Source organism: Musca autumnalis, unplaced genomic scaffold (genome assembly GCF_047663935.1).
Source record: "Musca autumnalis isolate F117 unplaced genomic scaffold, ASM4766393v1 scaffold_92, whole genome shotgun sequence".
Classification (NCBI taxonomy): domain Eukaryota; kingdom Metazoa; phylum Arthropoda; class Insecta; order Diptera; family Muscidae; genus Musca; species Musca autumnalis.
In genome coordinates this window covers 97,200-119,219 of record NW_027412453.1, presented here as the reverse complement: position 1 = coordinate 119,219, position 22,020 = coordinate 97,200, and the positions used below count along the sequence as shown (strand labels likewise).

Genomic DNA, 22,020 nt, shown 5'->3' with positions numbered 1-22,020 from the left:
ATAAAACTTCTTGTTCGTTTGTGTGTTTGTGTGCAATAAGCAAACGAAATTGTCTTAAACACACAAGCAATGAAATCAATGGCCATATGAAGCAAAATAAACTATGTTTCTTCGCCAACGATCATACCACGCTGAGTACATCGGTTCTCGTCCGATCACCGAAATTAAGCAGAGTCGGGCGCGGTTAGTACTTAGATGGGGGACCGCTTGGGGACACCGCGAGTTGTTGGCATTGTCCAAATTTTTTATTATTTCATTTTATTTTCTTTTTTATTTTTCTCTATTAAATAAAAAAAGAATGAAGTCGATATCTTCATTTTTAACCGAAATAGAGCCAAAATAAAAAACTCAACTGCTTATTATTTTAAGGTAAATGTAAAACATTCGCTATTGATTATACTCAGTTATATGTAGCTAGATACAATAGTCTATGATTTCCTTTGTAAAAAAAGTAAAATTTTTTATAAATTTGTTTCGTTTCTCAAAAAAGGGCAATTTAAGGAGGCAAATTTTCCCAAAATGCATTTATATTTATCAATAAATATCTAAATCTATACTTATAAAAGAGTTCTGTAATGATGACTCACTGACTGACTGACTGATTCATAATCAACGCCCAGGCTAAACGGCTGGAGCTAGAATCTTGAAATTTTGAGGGAGTGCCACTCTTGGTCCCAAAGTGTCAGATAAGGCTGGATTTATGGAAATTCGAACTGGAACGGTACGAAAAGTACTAAAAGGTACTAAATATGGTACCCTTCAGGGACGTAGCCAGGATTTCATTTCGGGGGGGGCCCATCTGACCAAAATGTTGAAAGTTCATGTTAGCGAAAATTTCTAATTTAGCAAAGATGTAAACCTTATTTCATTCTTATATTACTGACGAAATAATTTTCATTACTATGTTTTAATTAAAATGAGGTTAGACTTCTTGTTCGATTTCCCCTTGTTTTCAGAACTTTTTGACAATATATCAGGGTTAATATATGCTCAAAATAGTGGATATATTAATAACACTATGCAACACTGAAAATGCAAACAACATCTAGTATGCATTTTTAGAAATTACATATTTAGATTACAAAAATCCTAGTAGGGTTTTGTCCTGTCAGATCCAGTTCGGATTTTGTGGCCTCATCTACACCGGGCTAAATCTACACTTTTTTGCATTTATCAGGCCTTTATCTCAGAAATGAATAGGAATTTGGCTTTGCTGTCTTTAGCAACATTGTAGCCCTTAACTAGTAAAACTAATCTTTTGAAAAAACCACACAAGAAAAACTTCATCTAGGGCATCAACATCTATAAGATATAGAAAATTGTACATAATTGCTGAAATTCTGGCCAGTATCGTCTAAACTATTGGGAGTTGAACCGAGTAACTTTTTGCACAAATCTTCCAAATAAAGTTCTCAACAATTCTTTAGAACATTCTGAAACTCTAAAATGCTTACTTCATGTTGTTTCAGCGGTATTTTGCATCACATCTTTTACAACACGTATTTCTAACACAGTTCACACCAACAGTTTATTCTCTCAATTCGGATTTCACTACTTTATTGACATTTTTATTAAATCGTAGTTGAAAAATGTACTGTATTACATTCCAGGGAATATTTTTCCAAAAGAAAATTTTCTGAAAAAATTAACGGTTTTGGAGATACGGTGCGAAATGTATAAAACTTGTGGAATTTTTGCATATATTTTGAAATTTCAGGCAATAAATGTAGTTTTTCGAGTTTATTATTTGTCCAAATATTTTATTCTTGTCCGTATCTACAAATTTGCTTAAGAGGTCAGAAGAAAATTCGCATTGGTTTCAATGATATAGCCCCGAATTTCTTTAAATACTTAATATTTAACCATGTTTAGATGGGGCCATAAAATCCGTGCTAGATCTGACACAACAAAACCCAACTAGGGTTTCTTGTCGTTTGGGTCTGTACTTTCAAAAAATCCTCGGTTCCAATTGTTTGCACACGATCACCTTTAAAATGTTGCACAGTGTAATCACATATCTTTTTGGGTGTATCATTTATCAAATAACTCACAACTACAGTGAATGTTATGTAATTCAGTGATGTCACTTCGGTAAGACAAAAAGAAAAATTATACGATCAGGAAAGCTTAGAAATATCCACTTTTTATATTTATTTTTTATTTTATTTTAAAAATTAGGAGTTATTTAAGTAAAGGAAAAAACGCCGAGACACGTGTCTTCTTTTTTTGTCTTTTATCACGCTGCCGTGTCAGAATATGGTCAATTTCGGATATTCAATCTTTTTTATTGTCATAAAGAAACCAATTGTAGTTATTTCCCTAAATATATTATGGTGTCCAATCGTAGATCTTATCACAAAGAATTTCTGAAGGCTGATAGTGGTTTTTTGGTAGAGAACTAATGCTGAGCAATAGTGAGTCTATCCATGTTGAAATTCTAGCAACCAATCGCGGGTATGTAAATGACAAATTCTGTCGCCCAATCGTGCATCTGTCAACAGACGTACAATCGTCGGACTTCTCTTATAGAAATTCTGGTTTCCTAGCGTGAATTTTCTCATAAATTGATCAGGAACTGTTAAAATGAAATTCTGGCGCCCAATCCTAGGTCTATACATGTATACATTTTTTAGCAAAATCCATAAACACAATTTGTCCCAATGCACATTTTTTATACTCTCAGCCTTTTGTCAGAATGTACCTCATCGAAACCGGATACTGCGTTGGTCCAAACTTTGTTTATCGCAATATTTCTGCGAGCGTTATATAAGGTTCGAAGATGGTGATTTTCGGTCTACTCCTTCTGGTATTTTTCGCCCAAATGTCAAGAATTTTAGCTAAGGCGGTATTTGCGATTATTCTTGAAAAGTAATATTTTGTCCAAACTTAGTTTTAGCTCTAAAATGGACCACATTGGGTTCATCCCTCACAAATCTTCAAAATAGTTGTTTAATGCAGTTTAATGTATGTTCGAGGAACCTTAGAAATTTTTACTGAAGGTATTTCTTGTGTTTTGAGCGGTATTTCGTTTTTCGTGTGCAAGTCCATATTTCCTGAAAAAAAAGCTTAAATAATACTGTGAAGAACTGAAATGACTGGTAGGCGCAATAACTTTTAAGACGAATGACTCCCATAATAATATCTACTTCCAAAATAGCCGTTGTTCGATCTGTCGATAGATGAAAGTCTCAGTTCACACAGGCTCAGGGTATATTCCTGTCCGCAAAGCCGACTGATACTTGTTGAGATTTTGACGAAGAAAAATCTGTTTCCGACCAGATTTTTTTATTTCGTTTGTCGTCACAAAGTCCTTTGCCGAAGAAGGAAAAAGGAACATTTCTAGAAATGTGCAACCATTTGAAGTACTTCCCAAAATACAATTCAATGAGTAATCGACAGAAAAATCCCTGAAGATTAAATTCAATGTAATTTCGAAATATTGGAAATAAGATGCAATAAATAAAATATAAGCTTTAACCTCAATCTCAATAATCTTGATTTTATTATCATTCGAACAAAACTTAAAAATACCATAGAAAAATCCTTTTTTGTGCAATAGGCATTTACTATTTTGTAGCAAGAGACCAGTTTCAAATAATATCAACGGGCGACATTGCGTTGGAACAGAATTATATCATAAAAAATGGTTGATATAGTTTTTTTTTGCAAATGTCAACCATGATGAAGAGTTTGTAATTGTTATGATGTTCAAAATAGTTCATTACAAAAACGTGTTAGAGGCTATATACAAAAATTTAAAACCACAAACAATAAGCAACGATTTCATCTTTTGTTGTTGAATTGCTCTTATCAAAAATTTAAGATATTGTTTATAAGCCAAAGTATTGGACGTAATATGCTACAAACGTTCAATAAATACAAATAAACATCTTGTTCTGAACTCAGTAACACTTACAGTCAGCCTAAAATTACGAATATACGCTTTAAGAAAATTCCTTCCTCAACAAGCCTAACGTGTTCATTATTTTTATACTTTCAAATATATTGGACAATAAGTATACCAATGTAGTTAAATAATTCTCTGTAATACTTTCTCCACATACTTTACATATTTCTTGAAAAATTTAAAACAGTTTAAAATTTTATTCAAAAATTAAAAAAAATGTGTAGCATAAGCTAATATCCTATGGGAACGAAAATCATTTCGGGGGGGGCCGGGCCCCCCGGGCCCCCCCCTGGCTACGTCGGTGGTACCCTTAGTATTAGGCAAACGCGAAGAGCTAGAATTCTGAAATTTGGAATGAGGTTCACTGATGGAGAGTCAGAAAGGTGTACCAAAGGGTTCTTGGAAATTCGAACTATAAGTGTACGAAAAGTACTAAAAGTTACTAAATTTAGTACCATTTGCTATTACGTGAACGGATAGAGCTAAAATCTTGAAATTTGGAATGAAAATCAAGGTTTAGAAGATGAGTTGATATAAGGAGGTGGTTTTTAAAGTGTGTACTCATGTGTACGAATAGTACTAAATGGTACTAAATTTGGTACAAATTGAATTTGGGCGAACCGATAAAGTTGGAATTCTGAAATTTGGAATTACTATTACTGTTGGTGTGTAGGTTTGAGTAGGTAGTATGGAGGTAGTTTTCGAAATGTGTACATATGGGTACGAAAGGTACTAAATAGTACCAAATAAGGTACAATTTGGATTTGGGGGAACGGATGGAGCTGGAATCCTGAAATTGAGAATTAGGGTTACTGTCGGAGTGTAGGATAGAGGTATTTTGGAAAGTCGTACTTTTGGGCACGAAAAGTACTAAATGGTACCAAATTTGGTACAATATGAATTTATGTGATCGGATAGAGCTGGAATAGTGAAATTTGGAATTACGATTACTATTGGTGTGTGGGATTGGGATACTTTTGGAAACTCGTACTTATGGCAACGAAAAGTACTAAATTCGTACTTGTGGGTACAAAAAGCACTGAGTGGTACTAAATTTTTACAATTTGGATTTGTGTGAACGGATATAGCAGGAATTTTGAAATTTTGAATTAAGATTACTGTTGGAGAGTTGGATTGAGGTAGTTTTGGAAATTTTTGGTTATGGGTACGAAAAATACTAAATTGTACTAAATTTGGTACAATTTGGATTACGGAAATTTAGAATTAAGATTACTGTTGGCCTGAAGGATTGAGGTAGTTGTGAAAATTCGTACTCATGGGTACGAATAGTACTAAATTGTACTAAATTTGGTACAATGCGGATTTGGGTGAACCGATAGAGCTGGAAACCTGAAATTTGAAATTAAGATTACTGTTGAAGTGTAGGATTGAGATATTGATGTATTTTTGGAAATTCGTATTTATGTGTATTCATACTTATAAGTACTAAATGGTACTAAATTTGATACAATAGGTATTTGGGTGAACGGATAGGGCTGGAATCCAGAAATTTGGAATTGAGATTACTGTTGGAGTGAAGGATTGGTGAAGTTTTTGAAATTCGTACTTATGTATATAAAAAGTACTAAATTTGGTACGATGAGGATTTTGGTGAACTGATAGAGCCGGGATCCTGAATTCGTAATTGAGATGACTATTGAAGTGTAGGATTGAGGTAGTTTTGTAAATTCGTACTTATGAGAACGAACAGTACTAAATTTAGTACAATTTGGATTCGGATGAACAGATAGAGTGTGATTCCTCAAATTTTGATTGAGGGTTACTTATGAAGAATAAAAAAGATGTACCAAAGGGTTTTTGGTATATATTTAGTACAATTTTGATTTGGGTGAACGGATAGAGCTGGAATACTGAAATTTGGAATTGATATTACTGTTGGAGTGTAGGACTAAGGTAGTTTTGGAAGTTCGTACTCAGAGTACTAAATGGTACTAAATTTGGTACAATGATGATTTGGGCTAACGGATAGAATTGGAATCCTGAAATTTGGAAGTAGGATAAATGAAGGAACGTAGGACTGAGATACGAAGATAGTTTTGGAAATTCGTACTTATGTGGACGAAATGTACCAAATGGTACTAAATTTGATACAATAGGGATTTGGGTGAACGGATAGAGCTGAAATTCGGAATTAGGAGTGTAGGGTTGTGGTAGTGTTGGTAATTCGTACTTATAGGTATAGAAAGCACTAAATGGTTCTAAATTTGGTACAACATGGATTTGGGTGAGCGAATAAAGCCGGATTCCTGATGATATGAATTAAGATTAGGTAGTTTTGGAGATTCGTGCTTATGGGTACTAAAAGTACTAAATTTGGTACAATTCGGATTACTGTCGGATTGTTGAATTGAGGTAGTTTTGGAAACTCGTACGTTTGGGTACGGAAAGTAATAAATTTGGGAAAATTTAGATTTGAGTGAACGGATAGAGCTGGAATTCTGAAAATTTGAATTAAAGTTAAATGGTACTAAATTTGGTTTTGGATGAACGGATAGAGCAGGAATCCTGAAATGTGGAATTAAGATTACTGTTAAAATGAAGAATTGAGGTAGTTTTCGAAAATCTTACTTATGGGTACGAAGAATACGAAATGGTACTAAGTTTGATAAAGTTTGGAATTGGATGAATGAATACACCTGGAATCTTGAGATTTGGAATTACGATTAGTGTTTTTATTTTGTATTAAAGTCAGTGTAGGGTTAAGATATGTCGTCGAAAAACGTGCCATAAGTATACGAAAAGTACTTAATGACATTTAGTTTGTTGTTGGGTGTAGGGAAAGTGCTGGAATCTGTTTTGGAGTTAGGGTGAGTATTGGTATGCAACGTTGGTCTCGCTGTTAATGTTTAAGGGTGGGATACGGCTGATCTTTTTGAAAATTGGATGTAATGGGGGACGAATAGTACTAAAATAAAAATAAATATTGATTAAAATTCGTGCTTTCCATATTATATATTGTTTATTTGTTTTTATATCCTTTCCGCATACGAAGTAGCGGGCACTTTGCTAGTAAACTATGTTTCTTCGACAACGACCATACCACGCTGAGTACATCGGTTCTCGTCCGATCACCGAAATTAAGCAGCGTCGGGCGCGGTTAGTACTTAGATGGGGGACCGCTTGGGAACACCGCGTGTTGTTGGCATTGTCCAAATTTTTTTTATTTCATTTTATTTTCTTTTATATTTTTTCTCTATTAAATAAAAAAAGAATGAAGTCGATATCTTCATTTTTAACCGAAATAGAGCCAAAATAAAAAACTCAACTGCTTATTATTTTAAGGTAAATGTAAAACATTCGCTATTGATTATACTCAGTTATATGTAGCTAGATACAATAGTCTATGATTTCCTTTGTAAAAAAAGTAAAATTTTTATAAATTTGTTTCGTTTCTCAAAAAAGGGTAATTTAAGGAGGCAAATTTTCCCAAAATGCATTTATATTTATCAATATTTAAAAAAATTTAACATTTATTAAAAAAACAACAATTTTTATTGTAAAACTCTTTAAAAAATTTTTCTTAATTTCCAAAAAATGTAATTTAAGGAGCCAAATTTTCCCAAAATACATTTATTTTTAGCAATATTTAATAAATTTTAACATTTATTAAAAAAACTACAATTTTTGTTAGATTGTTTGATGCCAAATTAATACTGGTTATGTTCATTAATAACTAAAGGAAACAGTCAACATTTTCCTTTATAAAACGAAAATAAAACTTCTTGTTCGTTTGTGTGTTTGTGTGCAATAAGCAAACGAAATTGTCTTAAACACACAAGCAATGAAATCAATGGCCATATGAAGCAAAATAAACTATGTTTCTTCGCCAATGACCATACCACGCTGAGTACATCGGTTCTCGTCCGATCACCGAAATTAAGCAGCGTCGGGCGCGGTTAGTACTTAGATGGGGGACCGCTTGGGAACACCGCGTGTTGTTGGCACTGTCCAAATTTTTTTTATTTCATTTTATTTTCTTTTTTATTTTTCTCTATTAAATAAAAAAAGAATGAAGTCGATATCTTCATTTTTAACCGAAATAGAGCCAAAATAAAAAACTCAACTGCTTATTATTTTAAGGTAAATGTAAAACATTCGCTATTGATTATACTCAGTTATATGTAGCTAGATACAATAGTCTATGATTTCCTTTGTAAAAAAAGTAAAATTTTTTATAAATTTGTTTCGTTTCTCAAAAAAGGGTAATTTAAGGAGGCAAATTTTCCCAAAATGCATTTATATTTATCAATATTTAAAAAAATTTAACATTTATTAAAAAAACAACAATTTTTATTGTAAAACTCTTTAAAAAATTTGTCTTAATTTCCAAAAAATGTAATTTAAGGAGCCAAATTTTCCCAAAATACATTTATTTTTAGCAATATTTAATAAATTTTAACATTTATTAAAAAAACTAAAATTTTTGTTAGATTGTTTGATGCCAAATTAATACTGGTTATGTTCATTAATAACTAAAGGAAACAGTCAACATTTTCCTTTATAAAACGAAAATAAAACTTCTTGTTCGTTTGTGTGCAATAAGCAAACGAAATTGTCTTAAACACACAAGCAATGAAATCAATGGCAATCAATGGCCATATGAAGCAAAATAAACTATGTTTCTTCGCCAACGACCATACCACGCTGAGTACATCGGTTCTCGTCCGATCACCGAAATTAAGCAGCGTCGGGCGCGGTTAGTACTTAGATGGGGGACCGCTTGGGAACACCGCGTGTTGTTGGCATTGTCCAAATTTTTTTTATTTCATTTTATTTTCTTTTTTTTTCTCTATTAAATAAAAAAAGAATGAAGTCGATATCTTCATTTTTAACCGAAATAGAGCCAAAATAAAAAAACTCAACTGCTTATTATTTTAAGGTAAATGTAAAACATTCGCTATTGATTATACTCAGTTATATGTAGCTAGATACAATAGTCTATGATTTCCTTTGTAAAAAAGTAAATTTTTTTATAAATTTGTTTCGTTTCTCAAAAAAGGGTAATTTAAGGAGGCAAATTTTCCCAAAATGCATTTATATTTATCAATATTTAAAAAAATTTAACATTTATTAAAAAAACAACAATTTTTATTGTAAAACTCTTTAAAAAATTTGTCTTAATTTCCAAAAAATGTAATTTAAGGAGCCAAATTTTCCCAAAATACATTTATTTTTAGCAATATTTAATAAATTTTAACATTTATTAAAAAAACTACAATTTTTGTTAGATTGTTTGATGCCAAATTAATACTGGTTATGTTCATTAATAACTAAAGGAAACAGTCAACATTTTCCTTTATAAAACGAAAATAAAACTTCTTGTTCGTTTGTGTGTTTGTGTGCAATAAGTAAACGAAATTGTCTTAAACACACAAGCAATGAAATCAATGGCCATATGAAGCAAAATAAACTATGTTTCTTCGCCAACGACCATACCACGCTGAGTATGATGTAAATTTAAAGGAGGTTTCAGGAATCCTCAAGCAACATTATCGCATAGGTGAGTTTTCTTTAACTTATATCCGTTCGAATGTGTTGTCTCTTAAGGTGAGGGGTCTCCCAATTTATGAAAGTGTTAAAAAATTATTGTCCGACCGTGGGCACAAATTTCATAACCACACGCCCAGGTCTCTTCTGCCCCATATGTTGGTTATAAATAATCTCACCAGGGACTATACTGAGGGTGAAATTAAAGAATACTTAGAAACAAAACTTCCTTTCAAGGTCGAGTTTCTTGGTGCAGTCAGCGTCTCTGACAGAAAATGGCTGCTTAGAGTTTCTAAACAGTCTGACATCCTTAGTCTGTATAAACTGAGAACTATTTTTGATGACATTAATATCACCATCACCAAAGACAAAGGGCGCGATATCACGCAATGCTTTAGCTGCCAGCAGTTCGGCCATGTTGCAAGTAATTGCACCATGCCGATCCGCTGCGTTAAATGCAGTGGTAACCATAGCCCTAAAAATTGTCAAATACCATCTAAAGGCCAAGAGATGGTTATTGAATCAGTGGACTCTTCCTCAGTGGATACTGTTAAAACTCCTGCACCTCCTTGCAGATGTGCCAACTGCGAAACCGAAGGTCACCCTGCTTGTGCTCGTGACTGTCCACGCCGTCAGGCGATTCAGAATAAGAAAGCTAAAGTTAAGGCTGATATAAGGAATAGAGCTGTAACTCGGTCACAACGTCTTTCGTCTGTCCGAACAGATATTTCATTTGCTGCTACCATGGGTAATAATGCAGCTCCTACCCCTAGAACTTCGAGACCGGCGAGTTATCCTCCCGCGTCTGTCCCTATTCATCCGAACGCAGGATCTAATATTGTGCAATACTTCGGCACTGACTTCAACGCGAAATGTGAAAAAGCTAAAACTTTTGGCCCGATCTTCAACGAGATCAAAGCTAAAGCCGGCCTAGATGCTGCCATGTCCGCATGGCTTTTGTTTGTCGCCGGAAATGCGCAGCTTTAAGGTGGCATTCATCAATGTTAATTCGTTGTCCTCATTGGCGAGGCGACACTTCTTAAAAAATTTTGCCAAAGATAGGCGTCCTGATATCATACTAATCGCGGAACATAAATTAAAACCAAATAATAATTTTAACCTGGAGGGTTATACTGGCTTTTTTCAATTTAGGGAGAGTGGTCGTGGGGGTGGGACCGCGGTGTTAATTAGAGATAATTATCGCTGCGGTCGCATCTCCATCTCCACTGGGGGTATCGAGTCATGTATAGTAAGAGTTTGGAGGTCTGATGGCTCTTCTGTTGCTTTTGCGGCTCTATATTCCAGTCCTGCTGCCGAATTTCGGGTGGCTGATCTTCAGCACCTATTTAACCTACATTCAGAAAGTGAGGTGTTTATTGGGGGAGACCTCAATGCGAAACACCCCTCATGGGGTGGATTAGAGACAAATCCAAGAGGTGCAGCCCTGGCTGCTTATCTTATCGATTGTCCTAACATTCAAATATTTTCTTCGAATGTTCCTACTAGGCCTAACGGCCCATCTGGTTCATTCATAGATGTTTTTCTGCGAACACCAGGTCCCCTGGTTGGTGGTGGTAACTTAGCCACTGCTTATGACTATGAGTCTGACCACAGATCCTTAGAAGTGGTGCTTGACATGGACGGTTTAGAAACGAGGGAAGTTGGGACGTTTCTTAACTTTGAAAAAATTAACATTAACCGTTATAAGGGAAAAATAAGGGAGGGACTGTCAAACATTTGCCTACCTGTTGACAGGAATGTTTCTGTCGAGGAGATAGACATGGCTGTAACTGGTCTGGAAACAGTCTTCAGATCTGCGATCGACGCGTCTGTTCCAAAACAGAAATCCAAACGGGCACCCCTGGGGAACCTGCCTCCTAGAATTTTGGGTTTCATTCGGCAGCGCAGACGAATTTGTAGGACATTGAGAAGAACACAAGATTCCTCTAGAGTTCCCACCTTAAGAGCTGACTTGCGGAATCTTGACCGTATAATAAAGGACTCTATTCAAATATTTGAGCGAGAGAGGTACCAGACCTTCCTCGAAGGAATCACTGTGGACAACAGAACCTTTGGACAGGTCAAAGCAGCCGCTGGCCTAAAATCAAGGGATCCTTTAGGGGAGCTAAAAGACTCAAATAATGAGCCTATTTATGACGATAGGTTAAAAGCTGAAGCTTTAGCCGACCATATGCAGGGTGCGCTGCAGTCCATGGGGGGGCCGACCGACCGTTTCTTCCTTACCTCGGTTAACCGAGCTATCGAGGGAATGGACGATCGGTCTCCTTTGGAAAACTTTAGTGGCACATTTACTGCGGACGGTTCGTCTATTGAGAGCTTTGACAGGTGGGGGGAAGCCGGATTCGTCCGACCTAGCGATATTGGCGTGGCTCTCGCCCGCAGGCCTGCTAAAAAATCCAGTGGTCTGGACAAAATTCCCGACACTGCACTTAAAAAGGCTGGAAATGTCATATTTGGATTCTTAGCTATCCTATTCAACCAGTGTCTAAATCTGGGTTACTTTCCATCAGCCTGGAAACAGGCTATGGTAGTGCCCATTCTCAAAAGAGGCTCTCCGCCCGATAAGTGCGGAAGTTATCGGCCAATTTCTATGCTCTCTGCTTTTGGCAAACTCTATGAGTCCTTCATTTTGAAACGTCTGAGGGCTCTTGCCGAAGACAAGAGAATCCTCAAAGACTGTCAATTTGGTTTCAGGACGGGTCACTCGACGTCTCACGCCCTTTCGGTCTTCTCATCCTATGTGGTGAGTGGATTTGATAGGAGGCGTGGAACGATCGCAGTGGCTCTGGACTTTGCCAGAGCATTCGACTCGGTATGGCACGACGGCATACTTTTTAAATTGAAAAGTTTTGGAGTTGACGCTCAAACATGCAGGCTAGTAGCAAGCTTTCTCCGGGGAAGAAGCTTTAAGTTCAAAGTCGGAGACTCGCTCTCGAATGAACGACCTGTTAGAGCAGGGGTTCCCCAGGGATCTCTTCTGGGTCCCATGCTCTATAATATCTTCGTCAGCGACATGCCCGAACCCCCTGATGGAGGCTTGCAGCTACTGTATGCCGATGACGTCATCCTGGCCTTGTCTGGAGCGAAAGCTAGTGCTGTTAGTTCTCGCCTTAACGCCCACCTCGATATCCTTCAAGGATTCTTTTCCAAGTGGGGTCTCAGGCTGAACGTGGGCAAATGTTCAGCAATAGTGTTTAAGGGGGAATCTAAGGTGGTTTTCCCTAATTATAAATCCTACCGACCAGCTCTTAAAATCGGTGGTCAGGACGTGCAAGTGTTAGACAAAATCAGATACCTTGGCGTCATATTTGATGAACGGCTAGAGTTTGTCAGACATGTAGATTTCATCCTCAGTAGAGCCAAAAAAATTTATTTTGCTCACAGGGAGTTTTGCGTCACAATGGTGGCCTTGGCAATAACATCAAACTACTAATTTATAAGCAGGTTATAAGACCTATTATCTCCTACGCCTTTCCCACCTGGTTTGTAATCTCTTCAAGCCAGATGGAGAGGCTTAGGAGATGGGAAAGGTCAATACTTACCTACTGCCTTGGTATGGGCCCATACATAACACCTGATGGTCTATTTAAAAGGCCTTCATGTCGGGCAGTTTATGACAGGGCAAACATGGAGAGGTTGGACAGGTTCCTGGTGAGGGGGCCCTAAACTTTCTTGAGACTTCACGGAACGTCGACAATGCGCTCGTGCGAGGATTCCTGGAACATCCTGTGGATAGGGACTCTATAATGCTACGAAAACACCTCCCACCTGTATCATTTTTAAAAATTAACGAAGAAGGTTTGTTGTATAACAACGAAAATAACCTAATGTTTTACCACAGATGGTTCAATACGATGAACACTACTGACACCGTATACATAACGTCCCAGTAGATCCTTGTAAATATTTGTAAATAGTAGCCTTAAGTTTTTAGTTTTAGTTCTTAGTTTTAGTACATAGTTTTTTAAGCATTTACTCGTGTTAATTTGCCCATTTTTTGAATTGACATTTTGGGGCTTACATACATAATAATTATAAAAATATTACTTTTAAAATTGATGGATTTCAGCTCGCAGTTAAGCTGCAGCTTAATTTTGTACTGGGGAAGGTGGCGATTGTCACATGTATACTTATATTTAATTAACAGTAAGTCGTGCTGTATAGTCTTAAGATGTAAATCAATAAAAAATGGCCATAGCCAAAACCGAAACCGAAAACCGGGAACACCGCGTGTTGTTGGCATTGTCCAAATTTTTTTATTTCATTTTATTTTCTTTTTTAGTTTTCTCTATTAAATAAAAAAAGAATGAAGTCGATATCTTCATTTTTAACCGAAATAGAGCCAAAATAAAAAACTCAACTGCTTGTTATTTTAAGGTAAATGTAAAACATTCGCTATTGATTATGCTCAGTTGTATGTAGCTAGATACAATAGTCTATGATTTCCTTTGTAAAACAAAAGTAAAATTCTTTATAAATTTGTTTCGTTTCTCAAAAAAGGTAATTTAAGGAAGCAAATTTTCGCAAAAAGCATTTATTTTTAACAATATTTAAGAAATTTTAACATTTATTAAAAACAAGAATTTTTATTGTAAAATTCTTTAAAAAATTTGTCTTAATTTCCAAAAAAAGGTAATTTAAGGAGCCAAATTTTCCCAAAATACATTTATTTTTAGCAATATTTAATAAATTTTAACATTTATTAAAAAAACTACAATTTTTGTTAGATTTTTTGTTGCCAGATTAATACATACTGGTTATGTTCACTAATAACTAAAGGAAACAGTCAACATTTTCCTTTATAAAACGAAAATAAAACTTCTTGTTCGTTTGTGTGTTTGTGTGCAATAAGTAAACGAAATTGTCTTAAACACACAAGCAATGAAATCAATGGCCATATGAAGCAAAATAAACTATGTTTCTTCGCCAACGACCATACCACGCTGAGTACATCGGTTCTCGTCCGATCACCGAAATTAAGCAGCGTCGGGCGCGGTTAGTGCTTAGATGGAGGACCGCTTGGGAACACCGCGTGTTGTTGGCATTGTCCAAAATTTTTTTATTTCATTTTATTTTATTTTTTATTTTTCTCTATTAAATAAAAAAAGAATGAAGTCGATATCTTCATTTTTAACCGAAATAGAGCCAAAATAAAAAACTCAACTGCTTGTTATTTTAAGGTAAATGTAAAACATTCGCTATTGATTATGCTCAGTTGTATGTAACTAGATACAATAGTCTATGATTTCCTTTGTAAAACAAAAGTAAAATTCTTTATAAATTTGTTTCGTTTCTCAAAAAAGGTAATTTAAGGACGCAAATTTTCGCAAAATTCATTTATTTTTAACAATATTTAAGAAATTTTAACATTTATTAAAAACAAGAATTTTTATTGTAAAATTCTTTAAAAAATTTGTCTTAATTTCCAAAAAAAGGTAATTTAAGGAGCCAAATTTTCCCAAAATACATTTATTTTTAGCAATATTTAATAAATTTTAACATTTATTAAAAAAACTACAATTTTTGTTAGATTTTTTGTTGCCAAATTAATACATACTGGTTATGTTCACTAATAACTAAAGGAAACAGTCAACATTTTCCTTTATAAAACGAAAATAAAACTTCTTGTTCGTTTGTGTGTTTGTGTGCAATAAGTAAACGAAATTGTCTTAAACACACAAGCAATGAAATCAATGGCCATATGAAGCAAAATAAACTATGTTTCTTCGCCAACGACCATACCACGCTGAGTACACGGTTCTCGTCCGATCACCGAAATTAAGCAGCGTCGGTCGCGGTTAGTTCTTAGATGGGGACCGCTTGGGAACACCGCGTGTTGTTGGCATTGTCCAAAATTTTTTTATTTCATTTTATTTTATTTTTTATTTTTCTCTATTAAATAAAAAAAATGAAGTCGATATCTTCATTTTTAACCGAAATAGAGCCAAAATAAAAAACTCAACTGCTTGTTATTTTAAGGTAAATGTAAAACATTCGCTATTGATTATGCTCAGTTGTATGTAGCTAGATACAATAGTCTATGATTTCCTTTGTAAAACAAAAGTAAAATTCTTTATAAATTTGTTTCGTTTCTCAAAAAAGGTAATTTAAGGAGGCAAATTTTCGCAAAATTCATTTATTTTTAACAATATTTAAGAAATTTTAACATTTATTAAAAACAAGAATTTTTATTGTAAAATTCTTTAAAAAAATTGTCTTAATTTCCAAAAAAAGGTAATTTAAGGAGCCAAATTTTCCCAAAATACATTTATTTTTAGCAATATTTAATAAATTTTAACATTTATTAAAAAAACTACAATTTTTGTTAGATTTTTTGTTGCCAAATTAATACATACTGGTTATGTTCACTAATAACTAAAGGAAACAGTCAACATTTTCCTTTATAAAACGAAAATAAAACTTCTTGTTCGTTTGTGTGTTTGTGTGCAATAAGTAAACGAAATTGTCTTAAACACACAAGCAATGAAATCAATGGCCATATGAAGCAAAATAAACTATGTTTCTTCGCCAACGACCATACCACGCTGAGTACATCGGTTCTCGTCCGATCACCGAAATTAAGCAGCGTCGGGCGCGGTTAGTACTTTGATGGGGGACCGCTTGGGAACACCGCGTGATTCTATTTTGTGAAGTGAACGTGTAAACATCTAAGTGGAACAAAGTGAAGTGAAATAGAAAAGAAAAATAAAAGTTTAATTTAATTAAAAGAGATAAAATAAAAATTTTGTTTTCAAACTTTGCTGTGTCACTGGAAATTGAAGGTCCGCATTGACGCAGTAAATTTTGCTGTCGGCGGCTCTGGATACTGCCGTCGACATGAATACCGAAGAAGAAGAAGACCGAATGTCTGAGAACTCAGCAGACATTGCAGCAGAGGCTTATCAAAGTGTGGAAAAAAGCAACCCCACAGGTGATAAAAAAGAAAAACGCAGTAGAAGCAAGAGGAGGCATCATAGTGATGATGACTCAATTTATGATTATATGAAAATGGAAGCTACAATCTCAATGCTACAACATACAATTAAAACCTTGGAGGAAACTAATCGTTCCTTAATGGATAAGCTAAATTCTGTAATGAAGTCACAAGAATATACTGCCAAGCAGCTAACCGATACCGCAAGGCAGTTATCCGACTTCTACACCATGGAAAACAGTTACAAAAGGGTAATTGCTAACCTGGAGGCACAATTGGCCGCCTACAAAAATAATTTATCAACGCCGTCAAACAATATGATGGCAAATTGGATGGGAACTTCTTGTACACCGCCAGTACAAAAGCCGGATACAAGCCAGAATCCGGGGCATGCAGGCAAGAAGCCCATACTGCCTGGGAAGAAGAAGAATGTAACCAAGCCGAGTGTTACACCATCACCAACGGCGGCAAACATACTTCAAACACAACAAACAACATCTACCACAAGCATGCAGCAAGCTGAAAATTCAAATGAAGCCGAAATGGATACCGGAGACTGGACTCAAGTCAGCCGCAAAAAACAAAACAAAAAGGCCACAACAGTAACAACACCAATACTGGAAAATGATAAAACCGTGGAAAACACAGGTAAGGCCAGCCCACCCACTATTAAATTGGATAGGACTAATATTAGTGTTAAAGATCTAACATTAAATCTTATAAAAGCCTTAAATCATAATGATTTTACAATAGACATACGTAAAAAAGACGTGACTGAATTAAAATTAAAAAAATATGATGATTTTAATACAGCGAAAGAATTTTTAGAGAATTCGCTTATACCGCACTTTACGTACACTCCGAAAAATCTAAAACCGAGAACACTAGTTCTCACAGGCATACATGAAAGTTGGTCTAGAGAAGACATAAAAGAGTTCATAGCCGAAAAATATCCAAACCTCGGAATTATTGACGTCATTAAATTAAAACGTAACCGATGGCTACTTCAATCTGCTAGTGCTTCAGACTTGTCTGTATTTAAAAACTTCCCAGAATTTCTGAATGCGAAGGTAACCATAAAAAACATAAGAAAGGAGGGCTTATACAGTGTCGTAGATGTCAGCGGTTTGGACACATCTCTACGAACTGCAAAATGCCGTATAGATGTGTCAAATGCCCTGTAAGACACGAGCCAGGAGAATGTCCACTACCACCTAAAGACCTCAATACAGAAGAAAATATTTCTGTTGACTCTACAACGGGGGTGGTTACGAAGACTATTGGTAAACCTGTTTACTGCGCCAATTGCAATGTAACAGGCCATGTAGCTAGTTTCAAGCAGTGCCCAATAAGGCTAAGGCTATTGCAAAAATTAAATGAAAATAAAACAATGAAAGGGAAAAAAGCACCTTCTTCTCAGCCTACCATTAATTCGGTAGTGACTCCCAGAGTCACAAAAAATTACTCATTTTCAAACATAACTGGTTTGGGTACAGGGAACCCACTTAAAACACCCCCTTCCAATAATAGCACAAATGATGACTTCCAAATCTTTGATGTAGACTGCAAAAGGCTCTTCGGACTTATTTACCTGCCTAAGACTTATTTACCTGCCTAACTAAAATTGGTTCACACGTTGAATCATATAGGTCTCTTAAAACTGACGCTGAAAAAACAAGTGCACTTTTTCAGCTTTTTACCAGTCTTAAATTATAATGGATAACCTAAAGATAATATTCATTGATACAAATTCGATAGTATCAAGGCACAGAAGACACTATCTTAACTTATTTGTCAAAAAACATAACCCGGACATACTGTTATTGGCAGAACACGGGCTTTCTTCAAAACATAATCTTCAATTAGATTCATATAACGTTTTTAGGCAGGATAGACTTAATAGTCCTAAAGGCGGAACAGCCATCTGTATTAAAAACACTATTAAAAGTGAAAGACTAGCGATAAACTTCGTTGATATGGAGGGCATCGCAGTAAAAATTAGGAATCTTAGGGGTGGGAACATCTATGTGATGGCCCTGTACCTAAGACCAAGTTCCACCTTAAACTCGGCTGACTTAAACAATATCAGCAATTTAATTGCTTCAAATGAAGCCATAATCGGGGCAGATTTAAATGCAAGACATTCGGATTGGGGAGATAATAATATTAATTCCAAGGGCATTTCATTAAAACGGTGGCTAGGTAATCAACCTTCCATTGCTATTAGGCCAACAAATGGACCTACACGCTGTACTCCCACGTCACAAAGTTTTATTGACATTTTTATGTCAACACCTGGCATGCGGAGCTTGGAAAGACCAAAAACCTTAGATTATGAGTCTGACCACAGGGCAATTTCAATGGAAGTCTCCACCGAATTAGAAAGGCAACAGCCTAAAAAAATGTTTGACTTCAAAAGTCTGCGAATAAACACCCTTAATGACACCTTAGCCGATGAGCTACAAAGGTATATCCTACCAATAAACAGAAATGTTGATATTCCTGAAATTGACAATGCCGTAAATGGAATGACAACTTCCATTAATGCGGCAATGAACTCTGCCATGAAAACCTTCGTGACAACAGGTCACACACTAGCAAAACTTCCCCCAGATATCTTGCATCTGATTGCTCAAAAAAAGACGGCTAGAAGAAGACTCCACAGAATCATTGACCCTCAAGAGGCAAATACTCTTAGGGCAATAATAAAAAATATGGATCTTCTAATCAAACAAAAAATATCACTTTTTGAAGAAAGTGACCTAATAAGGAAATTTGAAGCCATATCTCCCGGAAGTGATATGTTTCGTAAAATTAAGGGAATCAGTGGAAAATTAACACGAAGGAAAATTAGCCACCTTAATGACAGAGGTAACAGAGCAGTTACAGAAACTGAAAAAACAAACCTAATGGCAACACATTTGCAAATAACCAACTCACTACGGCAAGAAGGATTGTCACTGATTATAGAGACACAGATGCGTATCTTGTTCATTTTGGCAGGGACTTCTTAGCCGATGGTAGGGCCATTACGCCGTCAACAAGGCTGCCTATACGACTTACAACGCCTAATGAAATAGGAGAAATTTTAAAGGCTATGAACAACAAAAAAACATCTGGTGATGATAAAATCCCAAATTTTATTCTACGAAAAACTGATCACAGAACATGGTGATTTTTAGCAGTGATTTTTAATCACTGTCTTAACATAGGTTATTTTCCCCAAAAATGGAAAATAGCAAAGGTAATACCTATACTTAAGCCCGGAAAAGACCCTACTGACCCAAATGGTTATAGACCAATATCACTACTTTCCTGCATAGGAAAACTATTTGAAGTAGTAATACTAAATAGAATAAATGAACACATTGAGGATAATAATATTTTAAATAATAGTCAATTTGGGTTCAGGAAACAGCATTCAACAACGCATGCCTTATTAGCACTAAATAATATAATTGCTAATGGTTTTCACAATAGAAGTGCAACCATTGCAGTTGCATTAGATTTTCAAAAGGCTTTTGATACGGTATCCAGGGAAGGTATCATTAAAAAAATGGCAAATGATTATAGGTTCAGTCCCCTTTTAACAAAATTGGTCAATAATTATTTACAAAATAGGCAATTTTAGGTCGAATTTGAAGATACTAATTCGGACAAAAAACAAGTGAATGCTGGTGTTCCCCAAGGGTCGGTGTTGGGGCCAGTATTATATAATATATATTTGGCTGATATACCACAACCTCCAGATGGTATTCAGCTCCTAATATACGCAGACGACATACTCGTCACTTCCACTCATGTAAGTGCTAGAATAGCCAATGAAAGAATATGCCAATACCTTTCAACATTAAAAGGTTATTTTAACAGATGGCGTTTGATGTTAAACTTAGACAAATGTCAAACAATAATTTTCAAAGGGAAGGGTATAAACTTATATGGTAATGCCAAAAATATATACCAAATATCACAATTTGCGGCGACATAATTAGAAATACGCCAACACTTAAATACCTTGGGGTAATATTTGAAGAGGATATGAGTTTTATTAGACATGTGGATCACCTAATAAAAAAAGGCAGGGCTGCATATCACTCATACCAATGGGTACTTAGTAAGAAAAGGAAACTAGGTAAAAAAGTTAAGTTGATTTTGTACAAACAAATCATAAGACCTACAATGAGCTATGCGTTTCCAGTTTGGTCTCAAATATCATCACACCAAATGACACCACAGGGTCACTATATAAGCCCCTCAATTAAAAAAATTTACAAGGAAAGTAAAATAGATAGATTCGACAATTTTGCAGTAAGAACTGCCATCGGTTGCCTTAACAGAATTAACTTCCATACTAATGACATAATTAAAAACTTAATCATACCTAATGACGAATTGAATAGAATAAGAGATGTAAACGGATTTATGCCGGCTATGAGTCTTTTGAATTTGAACAATAACGGCGAAATATTTGACTCCACAGGGAAATTAGTTTTGTATCATAGAAGATACAAAACATACAATTTTGAAAATCTAGTATACAGAACTGACCAATGACTGTGGTGAAATAAAATGTATATATTGTAAATATTGTTGTATTAATTTAGTTAGTAGTTTATTTGAGTTGTAGTTTATTGTTTTATTAGTTTTAAGTAAAAGTATAACTTGTGTTTTTTATAAAATTTTCACAAGAATTGAATTAATAACTTTATATCATAAAACAAATAAAAGAAAGAATGGGCTGGCCTTACACGAAATTCAAAAATATATTCTAAAAGATGTAATTCTAGATAAGTGTTAAAACACGTTAGAAGTAAGCTATATAATTAATAGACTTATAATTCAAAATGTAAAATGAAATTTTGAAAATAAATGAATCTTGGGAACACCGCGTGTTGTTGGCATTGTCCAAAATTTTTTTATTTCATTTTATTTTATTTTTTATTTTTCTCTAATAAATAAAAAAAGAATGAAGTCGATCTTCATATTTAACCGAAATAGAGCCAAAATAAAAAACTCAACTGCTTGTTATTTTAAGGTAAATGTAAAACATTCGCTATTGATTATGCTCAGTTGTATGTAGCTAGATACAATAGTCTATGATTTCCTTTGTAAAACAAAAGTAAAATTCTTTATAAATTTGTTTCGTTTCTCAAAAAAGGTAATTTAAGGAGGCAAATTTTCGCAAAATTCATTTATTTTTAACAATATTTAAGAAATTTTAACATTTATTAAAAACAAGAATTTTTATTGTAAAATTCTTTAAAAAATTTGTCTTAATTTCCAAAAAAAGGTAATTTAAGGAGCCAAATTTTCCCAAAATACATTTATTTTTAGCAATATTTAATAAATTTTAGCATTTATTAAAAAAACTACAATTTTTGTTAGATTTTTTGTTGCCAAATTAATACATACTGGTTATGTTCACTAATAACTAAAGGAAACAGTCAACATTTTCCTTTATAAAACGAAAATAAAACTTCTTGTTCGTTTGTGTGTTTGTGTGCAATAAGTAAACGAAATTGTCTTAAACACACAAGCAATGAAATCAATGGCCATATGATAGAGTTGTGTCGTTCCTGAACGAACCGGCTCAAAGGAACGACTCCGTGAAAAGAACGAACGGATCCGTATCCAGTTCGGTCGTTTATAT

The 22,020-nt window shown here is 34.7% G+C and overlaps 3 non-coding genes and 4 pseudogenes across 3 annotated transcripts; all 7 read left to right on the top strand.

The window, feature by feature from the left end:
- The first annotated feature begins 113 nt into the window (after positions 1–113).
- Positions 114–232, top strand: LOC141388354 (5S ribosomal RNA; annotated as a pseudogene).
- Positions 233–6,954: 6,722 nt separating this feature from the next.
- LOC141388332 (5S ribosomal RNA) lies at positions 6,955–7,073 on the top strand. Its single transcript, XR_012408834.1, has one exon. It is a non-coding gene; the product is annotated as a 5S ribosomal RNA (ribosomal RNA).
- A 680-nt stretch (positions 7,074–7,753) lies between these two features.
- Positions 7,754–7,872, top strand: LOC141388324 (5S ribosomal RNA). Its single transcript, XR_012408827.1, has one exon. It is a non-coding gene; the product is annotated as a 5S ribosomal RNA (ribosomal RNA).
- A 682-nt stretch (positions 7,873–8,554) lies between these two features.
- On the top strand, positions 8,555–8,673 carry LOC141388279 (5S ribosomal RNA). Its single transcript, XR_012408783.1, has one exon. It is a non-coding gene; the product is annotated as a 5S ribosomal RNA (ribosomal RNA).
- A 5,688-nt stretch (positions 8,674–14,361) lies between these two features.
- On the top strand, positions 14,362–14,480 carry LOC141388351 (5S ribosomal RNA; annotated as a pseudogene).
- Positions 14,481–15,164: 684 nt separating this feature from the next.
- LOC141388357 (5S ribosomal RNA) lies at positions 15,165–15,281 on the top strand (annotated as a pseudogene).
- Positions 15,282–15,963: 682 nt separating this feature from the next.
- On the top strand, positions 15,964–16,083 carry LOC141388356 (5S ribosomal RNA; annotated as a pseudogene).
- Positions 16,084–22,020: the final 5,937 nt, after the last annotated feature.